Source organism: Pinus tabuliformis, chromosome 7 (assembly GCF_031772625.1).
Source record: "Pinus tabuliformis cultivar Carrire ecotype Pingquan chromosome 7, CPIR1, whole genome shotgun sequence".
NCBI classification, from domain to species: domain Eukaryota; kingdom Viridiplantae; phylum Streptophyta; class Pinopsida; order Pinales; family Pinaceae; genus Pinus; species Pinus tabuliformis.
The window spans coordinates 1,606,151,245-1,606,164,178 of NC_142293.1; the positions used below are offsets into that span (position 1 = coordinate 1,606,151,245).

General features: G+C 29.5%; 1 pseudogene across 1 annotated transcript; it reads left to right on the forward strand.

Moving 5' to 3' along the window:
• The first annotated feature begins 3,715 nt into the window (after positions 1-3,715).
• Positions 3,716-10,646, forward strand: LOC149254294 (linamarin synthase 1-like; annotated as a pseudogene). The gene is made up of 2 exons (XR_016267136.1): positions 3,716-4,291; positions 9,480-10,646. The product of XR_016267136.1 is annotated as a linamarin synthase 1-like (transcript).
• Positions 10,647-12,934: the final 2,288 nt, after the last annotated feature.

Genomic DNA, 12,934 nt, shown 5'->3' on the forward strand with positions numbered 1-12,934 from the left:
TTCAAATGAGGAGACTTAGTACTCATTCAACTAGTTTCCAGATATCAAGGCACAATACTTACAAATAGTTCCAAGCTTCTGGAAGGCTATCTAGAGATTGTTTTTATTTTTAGTATATTGTTTAGGATTTTATTCCAGAAATATTGTAACAGTTTAGAAGAAGTTTATTCTATATATTCCATCATTTGTAATAAACAAAGGTTGACTTTTAACACCAGAATGTTTCCATTTTTGTAAAGACTTTTATCACATGAATTTAATTAAAGTATTGTAGCTCTAGTTCAAGAAAAAATTTGTTTTTCCTCTATATGTTTTTCCAGTGCTTTCATACTTTATTTTTGCATATGTTCAAGGTAACATAGGAGCTAGGGAAAGGCTAGGTTAGAGAATCGACCTCCTTGCCAGCCCACTACAAAGTTAATATCATTAGAAATATTAGCTTATTGAACATTTTGTTTGAAATAAGTTCCTCTGCATCTTTTATTGTTGCCTTTTGTCATCTCTTGAATGTATATTTGTTTGTTTGTAAAACTCTTCTACACACATCTACATATTTGATTGATTAAGTATTCAATATGATTACTTAATTATCTGATTTCTCTTATTTTCCTCCACCAAACTTTTTAAGCTATTTTTTATGTCGGAATTAGACGTTAACACTTTGATAAAGTTTCAACAAGAGAGGGCTTTGTTTCTGAGCAGAGATTGGATACTCATAAGTAACTCCCCACAACAAATAATAGATCTAACTATTATGATACAAATGTTGTTGTCTACTGAGAGTGAATAGTGTTATAAAAAGCCTCGTAACACTTGAGAGAGCCCCCTCTAGTTCAAGGGCCATCTTGAACCTAAAGACTGGTTAAGTTAGTTTTTCGACGTGTTTTCACAACCAAGAACTGCCTTTGAGAAACATATACAACATATTGATTAGTATTTTTCTACCTACAAAAATGAAAGAGAGGTGTAATTATTTGAGTATTTAACATGAAGTTGACACATAATGATTAAAAAAGGCAATAATAATAATAAAAATATTTTAGCATTATTTATTTATCTATTTTTATATATCAATTATAAATAATTATTTTCCTATGAAAGATTTCTTTTAGTAAAATTACATTTATAATTTTTGGTCAACATCAACCGTGGTTCATCCTTAGCACTAAGAGGAAGATTCTAATCTAACAATGAAGATATATAATATAGAGAGGAAATTCAAACGGCCAAAACATTAACGGTAACAATTCAAAATGAATAAAAATAATTTAATGTAACATTTAAATATAAATTTTAAGAACAAAAAATAAAATAATTAATATTATTAGAGAACATAAATAAAGAGAAAATCAATAACAATAAATAGACTATTAATTAAATAATAAATATGGAAAATACAAAAATTAAATACCAAATAATAGAATAAAAAGAATAAAATAAAAAACAAGGTTTAAGAAGAAAATATTTTAATATTGAAAATAGCGAGAAAAGAGTATATATATATAGATAAACAAAAATAGCTAGAAAAAATATAAAAAATGAATATAAAATAATATAGAAAAATTAAAAGAAAATAACTTATAGTTAAAAGGATTAGGATAAATATTATAGTAAAATGTTAAATATATATTAATATTTGTAAAAATAAATATGTAGCTTATATATATGAATGACTAAAAATTAAAAATTATAACCTTAGTAATAACTCAAGGAAAAAAATATTATTAGGTATTAATAGATCAGAAACTATTAATCTCTCTATATATAATCAATGTGTATGAGCATTTATATATATATTATTAAAATATTAGCAACAATACTGATAAGGAAGAGGAGAAATTTTAATAAACAAAAGAATAAAAGTATCATTATATAACAATTAATATTCAAAAAATTGAAAAGAAAATTTATGGATTTAAAAAATTATAAAAGAAAAACCCACATTAAAAAGGAAATAGAAAACAAAAAAGAAAAGTAACAAATCAAAGCCACAAAGAGAGGGGTTCAAACCAATAGAAGAAAATTAAGAGAAAAAGATGATTCAAACATCTTCTAATTTTTCATCCATCATTTCTATTCAGAGTACTTATCAAATGAATAGAAGAAATAATTAAAATATTCTAATAATATTTAAAATTAATAGTGTGTACTTACTTTTGAAAGATATAATTTCCTTTATATTCAATATGAAATTGAATATTTTATATATTATATATAATTAATATAAATTTAATTAACTTCAAAAAATAAAATTTTAAAATTATATTTAAAAGAAATAAAATTGTAATTCAAAAAAATTATACATAATCTATTTCAAAGATATAATTTCCTTTTTGAAAGATATAATTTCCTTTATATTCAATATAAAATTGAATATATTAAATATTATATATAATTAATATAAATTTAATTAACTAAAAAAATTAAAATTATATTTAAAAAAATAAAGTTGTAATTAAAAAAATTATACATAATATATTTCATAATTAACACTATTTTTTACATGTGTATAATATTTAAAGCATTAATAATATATTTAAAATGAAAATAGATTTATATTGATTAATATTATACTATAAAAACTTATTTAACTAAACTATTGTTAACAAAAAAACCATTTAACCAAAATATGGTTAAAAAAAAAACAAAAAACCATAGTGACAAAGTTGATGCTAGCGAAACCAAAGTTGTTAAATTTATTATTAAAATTATATATGTGTATGAGAAGAATTGTAAATTAGTATATTTAAACTTGTGATAAAATTTGTAAAAAATATTTTTATATTGTTAAATTTAGTATTAAAATTATATATATTTAAGGGAAGAATTAATAAATGAGTATATTGAAACCAATGATGAATGGATATATGGTGAATGGGTTTATTTTTAGGTTACTATGGGTCTAAGCTACTAAACTTAAACTAAAAATTATAAAAGTGTGGTAGTGGTGAGAATCTACCTTTCCCACTTAACCACAACTAAAAATTATAATAGTAAAGAGTGGTAGTTGTGAGAATCTACCTTTCCCACTCAGCCATTTCATATTTAATAATTAAGTAACTATTAAACATGTGCTATTTTTTAATAATTAACTATTAAACATGTGCCATTTTTTTGTATTTTGTAGATATTCTATTTAGAATTTCATACTTTGATTAATTAAATTTTGAAGTTGTATTACTCTTTTGTTTTTTATATTGTATTAAGATGTGAATGAATATTATTAAGAAATATTTTCTATTTTGTTGGTTTTCCAAGAAAGCCAACCGGAGTGTCACTGAAGACGTCGATATTCAATCGTCAAAAGTTGATTGTTGATCACGTTAACTGAAACGTCCACTCAAAAAATTGACAACAACATTCGGGGATTGACGCATTTAAAATTTAAAATTGACAACAACTTACCTTGACATAATTTAAAATTTCTGGGCCTTTTAATTTGCACGTCAAGCATTGACGCATATGGATCACTAATCTTCGAACGTGATTCTAGGGCATTGCGACAGCCTCGTGCTGAAAACTTTCAAACATTTCATATCTGTTTGAAGATTAAAAAAAATAAAATTGAAAACATAATGGTGGTCTATTTTTCTTTACATCTGGTCCATTCTCAAGAATATTACATTTGGTCTATTCTCTATTAATATTATATCTAGTCAATTCTAAAGAATAGTATTGAATACATCAATATCTATAAATACCTGCGCATCCCTATAATCGATCCACAATTCAAGGCCTTCTCGGTAGTCTTCCCTTTGTTAACGGAATATGGAATTAGGGCAATCAGTTTCAGTTGATGAGCAGCGCCCCCGCCATGCCCTGTTGTTTCCATTTCCCTTGCAGGGCCACATAAAGCCTTTCATGAACTTGGCCAAAGTTTTGTCCTCACGCGGTTTTTATATCACTTTTGTGAATACCGAATTTGTTCAGGAGCGCCTGGCAGAGTCTGGTGGGCCTATGACCGACGATTCTTCGATGAATATAAGATTCGAAACAGTGCCCGACGGCCTGCCTGCCCAACACGGCCGTACTCATGATATTACCGACGTGGCCAAATCCATGGAACATAACGCTCATATTCACTTGCGCCAGTTAATGAAGAAGCTCCAGAATCGTCCCGACATTCCTCCGGTCAGCTTTATAGTGTCGGATGGGGTTTTATCAAAGTTGCAAAATATTGCCATCGATTTTGGTGTTCCAAGAATAGCCTTCTGGACGACCAGTGCGTGCGGGTTCATGCTTTATTTCTTCATGCCTCAGCTCATAGAGGAAGGATATCTTCCCCTCAAAGGTAGCTTCATGCTTTATTTCACGTCTATATACCTGTGCTTATATATAGATATATTATTCATTATATACATAGATATATTATTCATGAAGGATATATTCGTGTCCACACATAGAAGGATCTTCCTCTCAAAGGTCCCCTTTATTTCTTCATGCCTCAACTCATAGAAGAAGGATATCTTCCCCTCAAAGGTAGCTTCATGCTTTATTTCATGTCTATATACCTGTGCTCATATATATTATGCTTGAAGGATATATATCCGTGTCCTCACATAGGAAGGATCTTCCGCTCAAAGGTCACGGGTGATTTTTATACCTATAGTAAATTGTCATCATCAAAGTAGCCTGGAGAAAAGGCACCCAGTATGGAGTAAAGGTAACGATTTGTTCATATCGCCAGTTACGTGAACACGAAAATCTGCAATCCAGATAAACATAGAGTAAAAAAATAAAAGGCAGTGAGAATATTTGATCGTTCTCATCGGTAAAGCATAACCCTTTTTCATCCTACAACCAGTTGGCCAATGAGTTGCCTAACTTTAAGTTTTGCGGGTGTTTGAAGTCTGATCTGTGATGTGGGTCTAATAGATAAATCAAGATGGTGTGGGTTTGATAATAGATATATCAACGTGGGCATTTTTTTATATATAATTTTAATTAATTTTATTTGAAGGTGTAGAGGATTTGTTAGAGTTATAAGTTTGAATCATGTAGTTTAAATGTTTTATGTTTTTTTAAATATTGAATTTATTAATATATTTAATTTTTGTTTTGGTGAAGTTTTCCACTTTAGCTGAGTATGTTGAGAAAACCAATCATCATGTTTCTTTTGAGGAAGCAAAGCATGCTCATAAAACCAATCATCATGTTTGTATTGAAGAAGCAAAGCATGCTGAGAAAACCAATCATCATGTTTGTATTGAGTAAGCTAGTGTTATTGCTAAGGTTTCGCACTTCCATCATCCGAAATTTAGGGAGGCGCTGGAGATTGAAAAGAGGCTGGATAAGATGATGGTTGGAAAATCAGTCGATGTTGGGTCCCACCACTCTCGACCTAGTAGCTTTTTTTTTTTCAATTAACTTTTTTTATTAATTTTTATTTTTATTTATTTATTTTATTTAATTTAATTTTTTTTTTTTTAAAGTTGACTTTTATAATAAAATATTTTTCATTCATACCTTCTCTTTCTTTTATTTATCTTTATAGTCCTGTTTTTAATTCATCTAATACTAATTTAACTTACTATTTTTAATTATTTATTTAACATAAAACTTTTATTTATTTATTAATAATTTTTAACTAACTATTATCATTAAATTATTTTTATTTTATTGCTCCCCTATGATAGTTTTTATTTTTTTTATTTTTTATTTTTATTTTTATTTTTTATTTTATTTTTTATATTTTATATTTTTTATATTTTTATATTTTTTTCCCTTAAATATAATTTTTAATTATTTATTTTAACTAACTATTATCATGAATTATTTTAATTACTAATTTAACATAGCATTTCAATTATTTAACTAACTATCATCATAAAATTATTTATTAATAATTTTTAATAAATTAATAATTATTTATTAATAATTTTATTCGTAAAGTTATTTTAGGGATTCGTCCCCCTAGCGTAATTTTCTCCCTTAAATATAATTTTTATTTATTTATTTTAACTAACTATTATCATGAATTAATTTTTTTTTTTTTTACATATTATTTTAATTATTTATTAATATTTTTAAGTAACTATTATCATAATATTATTTTTATTTATTTTATTTTAAGGGATTGGTCCCCCTAGGGTAACTTTTTCCTTAAATTACTAAAAAAGGGGTTTTGATCCCGGTACCTAGTCCAAAGTAGCTGTTGGTCTTTTTAGCCATTGGAGGCTCTGCTCTGTCTATTTAACTTGCTAAGCTGGATCTGTTTCTTCAACTTGTCCTAACGATGAACCACACTGGTTGGTTCCAAACGCGTCTACAAATGATGTTTCATGTGATCTTCCCCGAAAAAAATGATGTTTCATGTGATCTTCCCCGAAAAATCTTTTGTAAAGTTTGGTTGTATTTTTCATTTATTCGTTCATTTCAAATCATCAAATAGCTTACAATTATAAAAAGATGTTTGGGAAATTTGGCCACCAAATGGCATTGTATGCCATTCAAAACTTAAGCAGTCTGAGTTTATCTATCATAGTCTTATAAGCCTTAACACCTAGAAACCATGTACAGACCATATAGCTATAAATGGAAATTTGAATGACATATACATCACAAAACAAAATAAAAAATGATATCAGACATTGTCATTTAGCCATCTATTCATTAGATGACTCCATCAGAGTGGGGTCTTTTGTGCTTGAGCCTGGCACTTCAGATTGAGGCTGACAAGGAATGTGATGCTCAATTTGACCAAGGTGAGCATTTTGTTGTTGGATTTGAAGTTGGATCAACTGAAGTTATTTTTGAATAACCTAAAGACCGGGGCTGGAATTTGCAGAAATAGCTAGAGAGGACATAATGGCTTTGGTGATGATTCTCTTCATAAGACATAAGAGATGAACTGATTGCTTGTACAAAGTAAGATGGTCGGGGTTATGACAAGGATCCGGAATCAGCGCACTGCAATCCTTTGTCGGGACCTCAATTTCCTTCTTTTGGTTCAATTCTTCCTCCCAAGACGAAATGAATTGCTTCACCTGGGCCGGAGTCCCACGATAATAGGTCTGGATGGTTCCCTGTAAAATTTTGGCATCAAATTTTATTCCTCGCTGTCTTGGAGGCTTTCTTGAAGTTGATCCCCTACTATTTCCTTTACTAGCCTAAGAATTCCTCCACATCCAGAGGCCCCAACAACCAGATAAGACTTGACCATAGTGAAAGAGGACAGATGACCCTTCTTCTAGCTCCTCAACCCTACACTCGCCCATGACCCAACCAGTAGTGCGGAGGACAGAGAGAGAAATTGTTTATGCAAACCTGGTGCAATAATATGACATGAAAGAAACATGCAATTCACATTAAGCCTAAGCCTAAGAAGAGGACCGTAAAACTGGAACGACGCCTTCCTACGCTGCACACACCAAGCAATGATAGGCCGAACCCATATACAGAGGAAAGCATGAAATTTCCAAGGGTGAAAGATCTCTACAGAGAATTAATAACTGCCCCCTTCTCGCATTCACTCAGATGCTATCACAATATTCACAGACAAATTTTATTGGAGTTGTCTTTAAAGAGATTTTTTGGAAGCTTTTCCAGTGGGTTTTTTTGGTCAAAATCCGGCAGCAATTTATTGAAATTGCAAGTTTGATAGATAATTTCTGCACAATCAAAGAGTCCCAGGGGTTTTCAGTGTGCTGAATCCAAATATGCAGTTAAAAAACATTTTAAATAATACAAATCAAGATTTAACCTCAATTTTTTCTGCCGAATTCCGTCACCGGAATATCGAAAAACCATTTTAAATAATACAAATCAAGATTTAACCTCAATCTTTTCTGTCAGATTCCGTCACCGGAATCTCCAAAAAATCGCAGTAAAGACAACTCCAATTTTATTTCTATCCTCATTTTAATTAAATAAAATGTTGTACCTAACTATTTTTTATTTTTCTATTTAAATTATAAAATTTATTTATTTATTTTGAAAATTTTGAAATATCAAAAAAATTATCACTTCTGATGTTGAGTATTAACCCATCTGCTGCTAACGTGCCTTGGATTTGATTTATTGCATTTTGAGAGAAGAAATCTGAAAGATCAGTAACTAGGGGGTAGTTAAGAATATTTTTAGTAGTACTTACAGAAGTATTTATGTTCTTTCTACCTTTTTAAAAGAATTGATTAATTAAAAAAGAATAATCATATAGACATGAGTCATTGTTTTTTTGGGCATGGGGTAATAGTAAACTATGGTATTGGTCCATGGTATTACAAGAACCTCTAATTAAATCTCCATAATGAATCTAAATGTAAATTTTAATAGTTAAAAATCTTGTTACATTTTTTCTCAATATATAGATTTAATTCATATATTAATCTTTTTGTAATTAATTATAACAATAATAATTTAAAATATATTATAATTTAGTTAATTTTTTATATTTTTAAAAATTAAGATAAAGTGAAATATATTATGATATCAATGTTTTGTTATTTATAAGTGTTTATCAACCATTTAATTTATCTACTTAAATTAACATTAATATATAATGCCCACGAGGCTTTGGATTGACGGTGAATGGGTGTATTGGTAAGGCACTCCTTGCTATAGGTCATGGGTTTAAATATTAAAAATAAATAGAAAACTATTTTTTGTATTATCATTATCATTATTTCTAAAAGTTTAATTCAATTAGCAATAACTATTAAGTAGATGTTAGAGTATAGACTTAATCTCCACTAAATATTTCAGAATATTTTGAATGACAATCACAAATCAATCGTTCAAATTATCTTAAAAATAAGTTATGCTCTTTCTATTTTTTTTTTAATTAAATTGATTAATTAAAATGAATTAACCATGAGTCGTGATTTTTTTAAGTATGTAATAATAATAAACTATAATATTATGCTATAGTATTATAATAAAGTCTATTTATAAATTCAAAATCTTCGTAATATAACTGAAAATAAATCCTAAGAGTTAAAAATTTTGATTTTCTTATTTTTATAATAATATAATCATATATATATAAATTTAATTCATGTATTAAATTTTTTAATTAATAATGATATTTTAAAACAAAATTTAGTAATTTATATCCATGTTTTTTTTAGAATTTTTTTGGGTTCAATTCTTTGATAAATTTATATTACTTAGATTTGAAAAGTGTACTTTGCAAATCTATTCTAAACACCGGCGTCCAAATTGGCTATTGACTTGCTTTTTATTATTTAAAAGGAAAAAAAGCCAAAAAAAAACACACTTTAATCTGTTTTTTCTAATTTTCCATGGTGCTCCATGAGACACTGTCAAAACTTCAATGAGATCTTTCTCATATTTCTCGACCCATTGAGTATGGAGGCGGGGAAGAACGATGTGCAGAACATTTACCACTAACGCAGACTGTAAACCTATTCGTATTCAGCTTCATTTTCATTAACAACAATATGCTCGCTTGTGTACTGGAATAGAAGATTGCTTATGTTTGCTTTATATTGAGACAGAATATTGTTCATATTTTACAGATGAGGGCTGCCTCACTGAGGGATCTCTTGATGAAGTGATAATAACTTGCATCCCGGGAATGCCCCCGCTGCGGTTGAAGGAGCTGCCCAGTTTCTGCCTAGTTACTGATCCTTCGGATTTCTTCTTTCAAAATTCAATAAATCAAGCCCAAGGCACGTTAGCAGCAGATGGGTTAATACTCTAACACTTTCGATGAGCTCGAAGGCCCAGTCTTACAGGCACTCTCACTTCACTTCCCTGTCTGTGCCATTGGCCCTCTGCTGCTCTCTCAGTCGCTACATTGTAACGCTAAGGATGGGTTCTCAGATGAATTGAGTATGTGGAAAGAAGAAAGGAGCTGCCTCACATGGTTGGATACTCGGAAGCCATGCTCCGTCATGTATGTTTGTTTGGGGAGCTTGACAGTTTTGTCTAATGAACAACTCCTGGAATTTGCATGGGGACTGGCCTCCAGCAACCAATCCTTCTTGTGGGTTATCAGGCCAGATATAGTTCATGGTGAATCTGCCATTTTACCCAAGGAATTCTTGGAGGAAACAAAGGATAGAGGTCTGCTGGTGGAGTGGGCGCCCCAGATAAAGGTATTATCACACCAATCTGTTGGGGGATTTCTAACTCACAGTGGGTGGAACTCCACGTTGGAGAGCATAAGCGCAGGAGTGCCGATGATATGCTGGCCCTTCTTTGCGGAACAACAAACAAATGCGAAATTCGTTTGTGAAGAATGGGGAATTGGAATGCACTTGAAAAAGACGGTGAGGAAAAAAGAGTTAGCGTTGTTGGTGAGGAATTTCATAAAAGGAGAGGGAGCAAATGAAATTATAAGGAGAAGAATAGGACAACTGAAGGAAATTGCCAAGCGAGCAGTCCAGGAAAAAGGATCTTCTCATAACAATTTAGACAAGTTACTAAGCCATATATGCATCAAAAGGATCCAGCAAAATGATAGTACTCGAGCAGACCGTTTTTACTGAACAAGTTCTGTGGATAGATAGCAGTATCATGTGAAAGGCTTGTAGTTCATTGCATTTCTCGTTGAATTTACTTCGTCTGTAACATTTCCAGCACATCTGTAAATTGTGGTTGTATACTCAATGCAGCTTAAATTTTCCAGCGTTTAAGCTAATTTCTAATTTCTTGTAGGTCTTGGTCCAAAACGCAATTAATGGTTCGTGAGTATCACCGAATGGCTTGAGGAATAATATTAAACTTTAGTGTAAGGTGATTGTGGATTTCCAAATATGTTAAGCTTATTGTAGATTTGAAAATATTAGGAAAAGAAGGAGATTTGGAAATATTCGGAAGATCAAGTGGAATAATTTATTTTTCTCTTTCATATTTTTAAAATATTTGAAAATCAATTAAATTTCCTGAAAATGACCCAATAAAAATACTAATAATAAATTTAAACATTAACCAAATCCGTTACTTCAATCCACATTAAATTAACTTAAACTTGATTAGGCTTTAAGTCAATCCTTATATCAGGTAATTGAGGTTCCGATCCCATATGGCATGGCAATGCAGGTTTGAAGTTCAAAATGATATTTTGTATTTTGAAAAATAAAAATGATAGTTCTACGGTATTTTGGGTTTTAAATCATTTTTTGAATATTTTAGAATTTTTTTAACTATATTTAATAATCACATTGTTGAGTTCTTGGTTAGGATTTGGAAATACTAAGAATAATGGTAGTGTCTAAAACACTATTTCTAAGATTCTATTCGTCATTCAGACCAATTAACATGAAGTCTTTCTCTTTTTAAATATGCTATATTAAAGTTGAATACTATCGAACAAATCATGGGTTCTCATAATCCAAAACTAAAAACCTATTCATAAATTTATAGAGTCAAGTTTAAGAGGGTCATTGTGAGGGTGCCATAAGTTCTCTCAATATTTCATGATCTTAACATGACTAGCAATTTGGCCTTCACATTCTAGTTGCTAGAGCATGTTAGAGATGTTAATATATTTTGGAAGAAAGGTGAGATGTATAGTTGTCTAATAATACTAACATAGATCCATCTTAAATACTGATCTAACATGAGTTGAGAGGGATCCAATTTCTTCAAGTGTAAATTTTTTTATGAACCAACATTATTTAAATATTTTGTATAGTTATTTTTTCTTTTAAATTTTTATTTGGGTCAAGATGAATAAAATTTCAACTTTGATGATGAAAAAAATGACACATTATACTAGACTGTAGAATAAGCATAATTTTTTCTCAACCAAATTATGATTTGAATTAAATATTTTTTATTCAAATATTTTTTTTAATATTAAAAATTGTTTTAATTATTTTAATATTTTTATAAATAAATATTTAAAAAGACTAATATAAATTAAATTATAAAAATATTTCACTACTATTTTTTCTTTATATTAATAAATTAATAAAACTATATTTTCCAATTAAAAATATATGATCGTATTTAATAATCCCATCAACAAAGTGTTTGTCTATGCCCTAGTGAACAAAGTGTTTCTCTATGCCTTAGTGGTGTGTCATATTCAAGGAAATGCATTAAGGATTGCATTACAAAATGTTCATTCAAGAATGTCATGTTAAAATAGGATGTCGAATAAGAGACAAAATCAAATAATACAATATAGAAATCACTTAAACTCATAACCATTAGAAAGATTTGCTAATAGTAAATAAAGAAAATTGTGTAGTATTATCTATTTTATATAACACAATTTAAATCATAGAATAATATGTTATATATATGGAGATTCCTTTGCATTAAAATGAAGATATCACATACACCACATAATTTTGTTAAACGATTAGCTATAATTAAATTTATATAATAGATACTAAAAATTCAATTCACATCAATACATTATAAGCACAAGGAGTTATGTCTCGAGTTAATCTATCTTGGACATACAATCTCTTGATTGATTGAATATCTCAACCACACACCAATTTAGGAGGTTAAGTAGTTGGATAGAATCTATCCACCAACTAGACCTTAACAAACTCCTAAACACTAAGAACAAACTCCTGTACATAGAAAGCATCACAACCAAGACAAGTAGGAGATATATTTTCCAAGTCCCCCCTTAATGACTATTTGCCTCGATCTCAATCAACAAAGTCTAGGTGTGGCCCCGGGGTTTACAAACATGAACAAAAAGAATATTTGATGTCCACATAAAAGAACAACCATCTATGATAATGCATGGGTACCAACCGTTGCAATTGCAAGTCTACTAGGATGTCGTTCATGTATATGGTTCAGTCAACCATTATATATTCATCCTTGTACATGTACTTATAAGTCCTCCTCCATCCTGATCAACTTGGGTTCCCTCAGATTACCCATAACCATGCATTAGGTTTTATCATCTTACATTAAACCATGCTCGTAGTTTTCTCAATTGACCCTAAACCATGCTACAAGAATCCCTGCCTACTTCACTCTCACACTTGTGGTTTCT